Here is a 12,722-nt window from a genome sequence, read left to right as displayed (position 1 = left end):
TGGTCTTGTGTCTCACTTTACCCCAGCTTAGGGGCAAACTGAGACAGACCAGAGAAATCAAGGGGGTAAAGTGAACCAGCTGAGGGTAAACTGATCCACTTACTTTTTCCACTCTGAAACTACCATAACAACACTTGTTGTAGCAGTTAGAATCATGACAGCTAGCTTGACAACCACACATTCCAGAACTAATGTCAGACTAGTAACAGAATCATGGGGATTGGTCAATTAAGCACATTTTTTCTGAACACTTGAAAGTAACTCTGAACAAAATCAAATACAACATAATATAATTAAAAATGTTTTAATTAACATTCAAATGACGGATAGAACCGGTCTGGGGGTCAGAACACAGGACCCTTAGAGACAGCTAGTGTCTGGGCGTCAGAGCAGAGGAAGGAATAAGAACCAGCTAGAACAGCCTTGGACTCAGAACACAGGACCAAACCCACCTGGATTAGAACATCAGCATACTGTCATACTCTAAAACGAGGCCTACTCTACATTCCAGCTCTGAGGGTTACAGGGGAAGATGAAGAATTGCTCTCTCTGTGTGGTTCCTCCAGGTCTTTTAGGTTGAGGCAGCTTCTTCACCACATCACTTTTAGGAACATGTGCCACATCATTTTCCTTGTGTGTGTTGGGTCTCTCCCACTCTTTCGTGTTTCCCTGGATTCTTCTGAGAAATTGTGCAAGTATTTCGTCATCCTCAACTTTCTCAACCATGCCAATGTAACGGACGCTCCTGTGTTTGGTTGCAAAGTTAACTATGGTGTTACAACCCGGCTCACACGGGAAAGGGAAGCAACACAAAACCCAGTTGGTATTAGGTATAAGGTTGTTTATTATAGCACAAATGGTGAAAATAATGGTTTTCATGGACAAAAACAAACCAAGGAACGGGGCCGGCGGATGCTGTCCAAATCAAAAACAGAATATAACAAAAGGAGGACTCTCTAGGAGCTAACAGGTGAAATCATTTACCTAACTCAAAGTAAAAGGAAAAACAATACTAACTACCAAGGCTGACTAAAAACCAAAAACACGCCGGGAACAGCACCCCTTCACCTAGTGTCTCTAACTAAATAAATACTACAAGAGGAGGAATCAGCAAAATCAGTATCACAGTAAATCCTAAACCTGACCCCACTTCCAGGCTTCAAAGATTACCATGGGTAAAACAAAACAAACAAAGCAGTCACAAAACCAGCTACGAATCTCTGCTATTTTACAAGCAATACAAATGTTCTCTCAACAAAGAGGCGAGCTGCCACTAACAGTCAGCTGCCTCAACTGACAGGCGAGCCGGAGTTTTATATCCGGGGTTCCTGATTGGGCGGCAGGGATTGGCCGGCTGCAACAAATGGCACCAATCAGGCCAGAGAGGGTGGAGCATCTGGGTGGACGCAGCAGGCAGCTCGGCAGGCAGCCTGGCAGACAGGGAAATTAAACAACAAAAATGGCCAGAGTGGCGGCCGTAACATATGGCAAAGTCACCCATGGACAGATCTGTGTTTCCTGGATCATTTCTCTCATCCTCAGAGCTCTCTTCGTCAGACACATTATCTAGTGGGACAGGGACATCACTCTCCTCAGAGCTGCTAACTACGATTTTCTTTTTGGTTTCTTTCTTTTTCGGTTTTCCCTTTTCTTTGCTATTTTGCTTTTTCCCTGCCAGTTTCTTTTGTCTTTCTTTATAAGCCTTTTCAATTGCCTGCTTCTCAGGAGTATCAGTTAGGATGGCTGTCTTCACACGCTTTCGTTTGATTTGTGTTCTGGGGGGACATTTGGGAAGTGGTAGGATTTCACGAGGAGACACATATCCAGGCGAGGCACAGTCATGTGGACCAAAAGCAGTGGATGGATTTGCATCAGCGAGTGAATTATCTGCAGCGGGTGGTTCATCTGCAGGGGGTGGACCATCCAAATCATCTGCAGGGGTTGCATCATCTGCAGAGGGTGGACCATCCAGATCATCTGCAGGGGCAGGCTGCAGCTCAGGGTTTGGCCGGTCTGACACCATAGATGGTGCAAAAGCTTCATCAGGGAAAATCTCTCAGTTATATGGGAAAATCCCAGTGGACCTAAATCCAGAGGTGATGTTGCGTGGTGTCACTGCTGATATGAAGGCCTCATTCACAAGTCCTGCAATCTGGTAGATGGAGACTGTTTTGCCAGGGTTAGTTCTCATCCACCCATCAAGAGCTCGGCTGTATTGGGTCTTGAATGGGCCAAACATGGTCACATCAAGAGGCTGCATGCGATGGGATGTGTGGGGTGGGAGGGTGAGCAGAACAATACCATTGCTCTTGGCTATTTCCACTGCCTTAAGTGAGATTTGAGCTTTAAGATTATCCAGGATTAGCAGCATGGGACGGTCAGGGGTGCAGTTAGTGTGGTGTATCAGGTGATCGAGGAACTCAGCCCAGGTGTCTTCATTTATCCATCCCGTTCTGGTGGAGGTACCTTTGGCTCCTGGAGGTGCTCTTATCATGAAGCAGTCCTTAAACCTAACTCTGGGGAAGACAAACATGGGAGGTGTGGCATTCCCAGCAGCATTTACTGCATACACCACAGTCACCAGTTCTCCTTTCTCAGCTGATGTGACAGAACCAACTTGCTTTTTTCCTTTCTCTGTCACAACCTGAATCAAATAGAAAGTTTAGAATCAATGGCAATCATAGGCTACTACTGGTCTAAAGGTACGTATTTCTTTTCAGTCCATTCATTTTTTCCAATTCACAGGTTCACAACATTACTAATAGCATTAGTTTCAGCATTCTGTCAATAGCTAGCTGGTCATTATCACAAGCCACTCAGTATCAGTCTGGTGCTCTCTAATGTATCATGTGTAGCTTACCTGCTGTGGCTTTTGTACTGTAAAGACGCCTGTTTCATCCACATTGTAGATCATGTGTGGAGGGAATGTATGCCTGTTAAAGATGAGAGGCAGAGGAAGAACCGTATCAAAATTAAAACCAAATCTTACAGGTAAAGCCTCCATAAAACATTTTCAAATAAAGAATTAATTCTGTCACCTGTCCATCACTGCAGCCAGATTGTCAAGGCTGTAGCCCTTCCCAGGGATGTTGCCTCTGGAGTTCAGACAGAGAGATGGCGACGTACTAGGAATCTGCCAAACCAATCTTCACCTAGAGTAGACAATTCATTATTATAAGAATTAGCTTTGTGGCAAGATCAGTTGGCCTTAGTTAACCTACAGAATCATGTGATCTCTTGCATACCCTAGCCTACCTGCAGACTGCGCCTTTGTCCAATTGGCAGGTACAGGGATATTGTTTTTCTCTGCGTATTCAAATGCCAGTTGACAGCACTTAACTGGAGGAAGGCCATGGAACTGTTCAGCTAGTTGTTTTAAGTGTTTGGCAAGCTCCTCCTCCATCTCATCTGTTAATATTCTCTTTGCCTCAGCTACTGCACCCCAGACTACTGATTTTACTTCCCCTTTCTCTTTTTTCTTTATGAATCGTAGGAGGCTTGATTGTCCATATTTCTCTCCCTTGCAGCTGCTCTGATGGACTTCTTTCCTTCCTTGACCTCAGAGGCTGCACTCTCCATCTCTTCAAGGGGTGTTTTGCCCCAGGTTGCCTTCCTGGTGTATTTCCTTGGCATAATGGCTTACATTGATTAAAAATAAAACATATGTAATGTAATATTACATTAAAATATGTTTAAGACTAAACTTAAATTGTGCCTCATGGTGGCATGGCATTTGTCTCACTTTACCCCACAGCATTTGTCTCACTTTACCCCACCACCACCATTTTAGAAAAAACAACCTCTCTTAGCAATTAAGACTAATCTTAAGCTAGCATCATCACATGGTTTTATATGTTGGTAATTCATCAACATGTATGACATAAGTTTTTCAACCTGAATCAATTTGCTTTGGCACAACAGTTGATTAAGTTGACAGCAAGAAAATTTACTTTTACACGCAAAAAATATATTTTTGTGAAAAAAACATGCTTACCACAGCACAATGAGGTCCTCTCCTTCATGGCCAATGGGAAATGGGAGGGGCTTGAAAACACAATGGTCACATGACCACAAATGTGTTCCGTTGCCTAGATACAAGGGGTGTCTCACATTACCCGATGTCTCACATTACCCCGTTCTCCCCTACAGGGATCTGACGATGGCCTTCAGTGAATGGAGTGACAAGAACTGCCTCCTTCTGAACACCTGCAAGACCAAGGAGATGGTCATGGACTTTCGTAGGTCTAGGCCGACCCTTCAGCCAGTCAACATTCGAGGGAAGGACATTGAGGTGGTGTACACTTATAAATACTCAGTGTGCACCTGGACAGTAAACTGGACTAGTCCCTGAACACAGATGCAATCTACCGCAAGGGGCAGAGCCAGCTGTTTTTCCTCAGGAGGCTCAGGTCCGCAGTGAAATGCTGCACATGTTTTATCAGTCAGTTGTGGCCAGCATGCTGTTTGCTGGGGCAGCAGCATGTCCGACACGAACACAAAGAGACTGGATAAGCTGGTAAAAAAGGCTGGGTCTGTGCTTGGAAACAATGAGCTGATGGACACATGAATTTCCCCTGGGGGGTAAATTAAGTATCTATCTATCTAGCTATCTATCTATTTATTTTATTGCTCTTTTTGTGATGTAAAGCACATAGACCATGTAGGCACTGTGAAAACTGATGAATCTAATGAACACTACAGATGTATGGGTTTGCACTTGATTTATTTATTCGTACAGATGTGACAGAGAATGTATGGGAGTCAAAGACAAATGGAACAAGTGCTAAAATCAAAGGTGAGACGAGCAACAGGTAACAAGTTGGTTAACTTCCTATGTCTCTGGTGGATACACAGGAAGTTAGTCTTATTACCCTCCTGTACAGATATTACACCAACCAACATTGTAAGTCAAAAGCAGAACTCCACACTCCTACGGGCAACACTGATGAAGGGAATGCTATCACAGCAGAAAAATAAATGTAACTCAAACACAATTTTATTCAAATAACAATTAAACACCAAGGATGCACATAGTGCTTTCTGAGAAGAAATGAACAATTACGCCATTTAGAAATGTGTTTGGAGATTATCACATAGTAAAACTTCTAACAAAAGAAAAGGTAAAACAAAACAAAAAAGGTGCATGTACTATTCTTGTTTGTATTTAAAATCCTGATACAAAAAATCCCTACATACATGGAATTCAAAAACCTTGGACATATTGTGTTGATTTACTCAACTGAGCAGAGATGTAAAGAATGCTCAGCGTCCAGAACATGCTGCCTGACTCAAGTCCAACTGAACAGCTCCATATATCCCAAGAAAAAAAGAACAGAAGATATTTCCTGAAAAGAGGCAGGTTGCTGATATAATCAAACACACATGTTGTGTGTGCTGCACCATGCCAGATACCAAGTACAGATGCATGACTGTTACACTAAGCTGAGACCATCCAGGACAAATGTTCTCTTTTTTCTGATCACTGGACCGGCTGTGATGTCTTATGATCACTCAGTGGAGGACAGAGTTCACCAACCCACCTGGTCCTATGTATGAATCTTCATCTGTGTACAGTGCTCACATGATCTCATCATTGGCCATTTGGGCCCAGATTGCAGCACCAGATGGATAAAACAAGGAGTTTAAAGACTGCGAACAAACATTTTCTAGCCGGTGAGATAAGAGGCAGGATGTTTTGACACATTCAGCTACTTCTAACCAAATGTCCATTTATACAACCAGCCTCAGTGGTCATAATATATTCATTTCCTCCAGTGTTAGTCAAAGATAGTCTTAGCAGCAAGGTCAGTTTGGGTCTATACAATGGCACATTTACTGTGATTAATATGATGAATTAATCACAGTAAATGTGTGAAATGGCCTAAAAGCCTAATTTAAAGAGTGATGATAATAATGATGGTACAAATGCAGCAAATGCTTGTGAGGGAGACAAAGTTTAATGATGTGCAGTCCTTAAATGTGTCCCAGGACACGTTTTATTCACACTGCTAAAAGAATGTGGCCACATGCGGCCCAGAACACCTCCAAATGTGGTCTGAGTGATTGAATCTCAAATGTGTCCTCAATGCATGTGGTAACACCTGTACTTAGAGCTGTCCACATGTGATCAGATGACCCGACACGGATGTTAATGGCAGGTCTGAACAGGGCTTTAGACTAAAACTAATCATGTCAAATCAGGTGCCTGTAAACACCATATAACCTCTGCTTGCTTCTACAAAGATCTGTTGCCATGTTGCTGCAAATATAGCTCTGTTGTGTGACTTTTTAATGGATGTCTAACCTAATATCCTCAGTGTGTCGTCCTGTTCACCTCTGAATAGATGGCATTCTTCAGTGTCTCACTGAGCCAATCCCTCATGTGAAGAAAAAGCAGTAGGAGGCAGTGGTACCCTTGAGTGGCACAATTAACCTGGTGAGTCTGCAGTTACGAGCAGGGATGTAAGCACTGGCCCCTTTTTTGGACTGGCGAAATGCTGCTTTCAGCAGAGTTAATGTGAATGGGGCAGTAGAGGAGGAGAGTGAAATGTGGTGGTGCAGACTGGTCAGTGGAAACCTCATCAGGGGTCTGTCAGACATAAGTCAGAGGCATGGCACAGCTGTTGAAAGGACTGCCATACACTGCCATCCAACTCCCCCACTTAGATTTACAGCTTACTCACCCTTGACAAACCAGCTGTGAGACACAGATTGTGTGAAGCAGGGTTTGAGTTCACTCTGTAACGTCGATGCAGCGGACAAGACCTCTCAATGAAAGAAATTCTGAAACTTGTACTGTGAGCTGATGCACAGGGCAGTGCACATACTGAGCTAAATTTTAAACTGTCTCCATTGACCTCCCTCTGAGAGACAGAGTGGAATTTCCTACCCAGTGAGTGCCATGCTTGTTGAATCAAATTCTGCTCAATTACTTTCTCCTATAAGTGCACCATGACACGGGTGAAAATATACAGTACTGCAGGGCTCGTAGGAGTGGAGGAAGACGGGATTCATATTGACAATCTCCAGCAGAGTGTCTGGGGCTGATAACACCCATAACCCCCCAGTGTGTCAAATTTTTCAAGGTTTCCCAGGGTCTGGACATAAAAACATCTTCCCAAGGCAATCATACCGGCTTGATTTTTATGCCATAGTATACTCTGACTATAAAATCTGCATGTCCTCTCTCTCTTCTAGACTGCTACATTGCTACACAAGCAGCAGTGTATTTGGATTTTATTGATGATGATTAGGTGTTTTTCTTTTCCGCTAGCCAATCTTATGGCTCCTGCCTGCAGCAAATGACACAAGCAATAGGGTGTTAATGTCTTTTCATAATGGTGGATTCCTTCTCTCTACATATTAAGATTAGGTTTATTATTATTGCTCTCACAGGTGCAATGTCATCATAAAAATTTCCCCAATGGCTGAGCACAGAGTTTCACTGCATTGTGGGTGAACCTCAAACAGTTTGCCTTAAGGGAAGATAAAAATAATTGAAGAGCAACCTGTTGTTTTATGATGCTTTTCATACTTTCATACTCTTTTTCCAAACTTGGATGACTCTCAGTTGTTACTAATACATCTTGCACTGAACACACACATATAAACTGTGGCTGGATAGTGGCAGCAGTTTGTTGGTTCATTAGATCTAATAATTTCTTCTGGTCTTCTGAATCATTACTTGGTGATTCTGTTGAAAATGCACTTTACAAAGTTTGGTAATGTTGTTGTAAAAAAAAAAACAAAGATGAAAGGAGGTGACCAGATTGAAAAGAAAAATCTCCCCCTGCTTTGTAAAATTCAACATTTTCTCTCACTGAGGTTCAGCGTCATAGTGCTTATTTTCTAGCCAGATGAGAGCTGACAAAGATCAGCACTTCATCACTTGTCTTAAAGGTGCTTCAGAAAATCCCCCTCTCAGGACGAACGTGTGACTCTTCCAAAAGGTTAACTTGAAATACAGCAATCCTGGACAGGAAGAGGTGCAGTGTGAAACTATTGCTCAACTACATTAAATCTATTTTTGACAGAAAAAGTTAGTTTCACTATTGACTAATCTGTCAATCAGTGAATAGTGCCAGATTTAAAGGAAATTCATGCCTTGGATATCCCCAAAACAGATGGTTTAACACTTTCAGAAATAGGCTTATTCGCTTTCTTGCTGTGTGTGATGAGAAGATTGATACCACTAAATATGAAGCTTGTTTGGCTTAGTTTAGCAGCGAGTCTGACATATTAAACCATCAAGATACAATGTTTTAATCAGTGAGTCTTAATGGATTTTGTTGCATTCGGACCACGAATGGATTATAACACAATGAGACCTGTTAGTAATCCATCTTCGGAGCCAACCAGTTGTTTCCAGTCTTTGTGCTAATCATGTTAACTGGCTGCTGGCTGTAGTTCCATATTTACTGTGTTTCCATCAACCTGTCTTCTTCTTCAGTGTTTCGATGAAGATTTCTGGAGAACTTTGGGTAAAGTAAAGTTCTGTATATGGTGATGTTAATGCTGCTGTATGGATGTTAGACGCTTGCCTCTTCTGTTACAGTCTTTCCTGCCACATAAGGTCATGTTCAGTTATTTTCAATATTTGTGTTTCCTCTTCTATTTTGGTCACTTGCTTCGTTTCAGATCCACTTCCTGTCAAGTTTCCCGCCTGTGTGATTGCCTGCCTCAACCTAATGTGTTGCACCTGTGTCTCATTGTCTTCCCTCTCCTAGTGGATTTAGTCTGTGTCTTCCCTTCTTTCTGTGCCAGATCTTCTTTGCCTTAGTGTGAGAGTTCCAGCATTTTTCTATTGTGTTCCTAGTGTGCTTCTTTGCTTTTGTTTATTACACTGTAATAAGTTTCTGTAGTTTTCACAGCATTATTAGGCTACTGTATAATGAACAAATGCTTACTGTAGAACCTGTACACAACATGTAGCTGTAGATCTCCAATGCATCATGGTCAAAATTTATTGGTGGGTGAATTCTACAGTAAAAATATTTTTCATGTTAATCACAATACATTAATTTTGAGTGGGATTTTTTTCAGCAGCAGAAACCATAATTTGTCTTTGGTGACATACATTTTGGCCTCATTTTCAACTCAGATGTTTGTTATCAGGCAGACAGAGGAGGACCCGACATCTCTACAATCTTCCAAACATGTTATACAATTGATGGGAGTATAATGGTTATGCTGGACAGCTGCCTTTCTCCACACAATTTTGTTGTAAGACCTTCTGTTTAGTGCCTAGGTATTATCAAATGTAAAATGTTGAAAGTTAAATGAAATGATAAATAAATGAATATTTTCTGATGAAGAGTGTCCTCATTTTATAATATGTAATTATTTTACAATTCTTAATTAAAATGAATGCAAAAATGCCTGTTTCAGTAGTCTAATATTTACTGTGATAAACAATACAGCACCCTATTACTGTGATGACAATTACAGTACTGTAATTATTACTGTAATAAAAATTACAGTATTTTATAGGTGGTTAAATTTACAGTAAGCATACTGTAGCATTAACGCCATAATTTAGACTTTGCTCTCATTGAAATGGGGCAGCAGTCCTCTTGGGAGGACAACAATGAATTATTTCATTGATAAATTTATCAATCTCATATCAGAAGCCATGACTTCTCAATTCAATGGATCTCTAGTCTCTATGTCAAAAAAATACGACAGGACAACAACTGGATGTAAATAAATAAGTTTATTAACTAAAATACTATCTACAGAGTAAATGCAAGGTATAATCATAAAGATGAAAATAATAATGAAATGAGCTGTGTGATGAGTTGGCAATGGTGGGAGAGAATATGTTATGGCTATACACTATGGCTATACAGCTAATGATACTACATCTACGAATGAGATTTGACAAATGAAATATTACTATATGTCGACATCAACCCAGTCATGAGCAGAGTGTTAAGACCGGCCTACTGTGAGTTGCGCTGTAGCTGAAGACCCTTGGCTGGAACCCAGGTTGCTGTGGTTGCAATGGTAACCCTGGAGATGCGGGATCTAGGTGGATTCTCCTGGAGGCCGTATCCCGTTATCACGGTGATGGATTCTGCCGGTGTCTCAGCAGTTCAGCTCTGGTGGAGTTTGCCAGGAGACTTTCTGTCTCGGGCTCTCTTGATTTCTGGTCGGCTTCACTGCAGGCAGTTGTGGTCAGATGAGTTATCTGCTGGCGTCTTTTGCGGGTTGATGCAAAATAAACTCTAAGGCACTTCACTTTGGCTGGATAACTTTAGAGGAGACTGGCGTTGAACAGATGACTCAAAACTGTCAAAAATCTTCAAAAAGGAAAACTTGATAATTGAAAGTTACAAAATTATTCAGAGGCACTTCTGTTGTTTTGTTTTAGTTCGTCTTGACTTGCCTGCCGATTTGGATTACTTTGCCTGTTTGACTGATTATCTGTGTACTGACCTGTGACTGATTAAGACCCTTGAACTTTTTCCTGCCTGAAGTCTGCTTTGTGGGCCCATTATTAGTTTGTGCCTGATATCTTTGACATGGATTCCCTGTATCACTGCTGATCCTATGTCCCATGGTAGCTGTAGAAAGAAGCCTTTGCACTCTGCTTCAGATACCATTGCTGATAGTTTTATGGGTGTTATTGTTTGAAAATTAACCTTCTTTTTTCTCGTAGTGTTTTGGCCACTACTATTTATGTTATGAATACATTATGCTAACTTTTCCATTAATGGGAGAGATTGTTGTGTACAGACATTGTCTTCCTCCAAAAGGCTGCTGATTATAGAAATAAAAACAGGGCAGAATTCAAACTCATACTTTTTGTAAGTAATGATTGAGTTGATGCTTACTTAAAAAAAACATATAGCAAGATTTTAATCTGTGTTTGTCGCAGGGGTTGAACAGGGTTGGACTTACACTTCAACAATCTACTAGATAAGGAATTTGACCAAACTTTTGCAGACAATTTTATAATATTAACCTATAGCGTGATGTTAGCTTGAAGGCCAAGGGCGTTTCATTCATATTACATTATTTTATGGCTTACAGGTCACAGCTAGCTGATGAAATATTTCTCCTCTGTGGGGGTGTAAGCTACTGTCAGTCTCTCTGTCCTGCTCTGTTGCATATCTTTAGGTCTACACCACATACTGAAGGAATAGTGAAGGGGAAAATACATACCCCACTCTTCAACATGGAAAGGGCCCTAAAAAGTTTTTTTTTTTTTCTGGGGTGTAACTTGTCATGTATCCACCAAACGTGTGTTTGTACACATAGTACTAAAAGTACCATATCAAAATGTCTCTCTATTAACATCTTACGACATTTTTATTATATTTATACAGCAGTCATATTGTATATGTAAAGAGGACTTGCTAATCAGAAGCTCCTCTAACAGTTACCTGTATAAATACATATTGCAGTGGAAATATTCACAGTCCTGCTGCAACTTTTTATCCACCCAAGAGCTGACAGAGCTCTGCTCCTCTGAGGCCAGATGTTTGGCCTTGCTGCTTTAGGCTGCATGTTGTGGAGTGAAAGGAAGAAGCTGTAGGAGCCTGAGAACTGCAGCTGATGCCTGTGCACAGTATGAAGGAGGACATGTTTTGAAAATGACCTATAATCCAGTCCAAGCTCTCCACTTCCTCCCTGATGGGAATCCCTCACCGAAATACGTTGTTTTAATTCTGGACAGCATGCTGAAGCACATTTCATACACATCCCACTCCATCCACAGTCAGCAACCTGCTCCACAGTCCATGTAAGGCTGTCATTACTGAGCCAGGTGCCCTGGTTCAAAGGAGAACATGCATTCTCAGAATGGCTGTCTCCTGTAGGGGGCAAACCACAGGTTTTTACAATAACTAGCTTTACCCACTGAGCTGCACAGGAGCTGGGTGCTCTCATTATACTGTATTACTGTGATTAGACTGTATATACTGTATATACCAAATCAAAAATGAATGGAAGAACAGAAGGCCCTGAACTTTATTACGGTTGAAATGAGATAGAAGCGGCACCCTGAGCAGAAAGAAGGCTTTATATTCCGGCAGCTCTAAATATCCTTACTCTCCCAGAATTCAGTGTTCTTGCAAATATTACAGTCATTCATTCACACTTTACAAATTTATATTTTTGATACAAAGCTGCAATCCAGTGGTGAATTTAGAAAGGGGTGACATGGGCACCCACCATATCTTGTCAGGGGTGGCATGGGCCCTTCTATCGCTCATTTGTAAATGATGTCAATGACATCATGTCACTGTGGGTGTCAGAGCAGGTGCCCTTTCTAGTTTCTGCAGGGTTCTGCTTGCTGAGAAGGCCTCCTCTCTCACTCTCAGAGGTAGTGGTAGATGGGAAGGGTGGTGTAGTTTGACCACCGGTAACACCACTTGAGCAGGGAATCTATCAAATAGCGCACTTCTTTCTCTGTACAGTACTCACACCAGGAATAGCTACCAAATAAACTAGAATTCATTCATAATCCTGTGAATACAGACCTGTAGTTTCACATACATCCTTTTTCAGGGTTGTGTGAAATCATTAAGAATAATAAACTAGTCTACACACCACCACAAGTGTGTCTTGTTTATATAGGTGTATATATATACATATATATATATATATATATATATATATATATACACATATATATATATATACACACACATATATATATATATATACATACATATATATATATATATATATATATATATATATATATATATATATAT

General features: G+C 41.1%; 1 long non-coding RNA gene across 1 annotated transcript in view; it reads right to left on the bottom strand.

Moving 5' to 3' along the window:
* Positions 1–613: 613 nt before the first annotated feature.
* LOC130161405 (uncharacterized) overlaps positions 614–12,722 on the bottom strand; it is a 29,432-nt gene continuing 17,323 nt past the window's right edge. Inside the window, exons 3-6 of the long non-coding RNA XR_008826143.1 lie at positions 3,995–4,206; positions 3,039–3,152; positions 2,861–2,933; positions 614–2,644 (exon numbers count right to left, since the gene is read on the bottom strand). This is a non-coding gene — a long non-coding RNA (uncharacterized LOC130161405). The remainder of the gene's footprint in view (positions 2,645–2,860; positions 2,934–3,038; positions 3,153–3,994; positions 4,207–12,722) is intronic.

Source organism: Seriola aureovittata, chromosome 20 (assembly GCF_021018895.1).
Source record: "Seriola aureovittata isolate HTS-2021-v1 ecotype China chromosome 20, ASM2101889v1, whole genome shotgun sequence".
In the NCBI taxonomy this organism is placed as follows: Eukaryota; Metazoa; Chordata; class Actinopteri; order Carangiformes; family Carangidae; genus Seriola; species Seriola aureovittata.
This window is presented reverse-complemented; position numbering and strand designations above follow the sequence as displayed.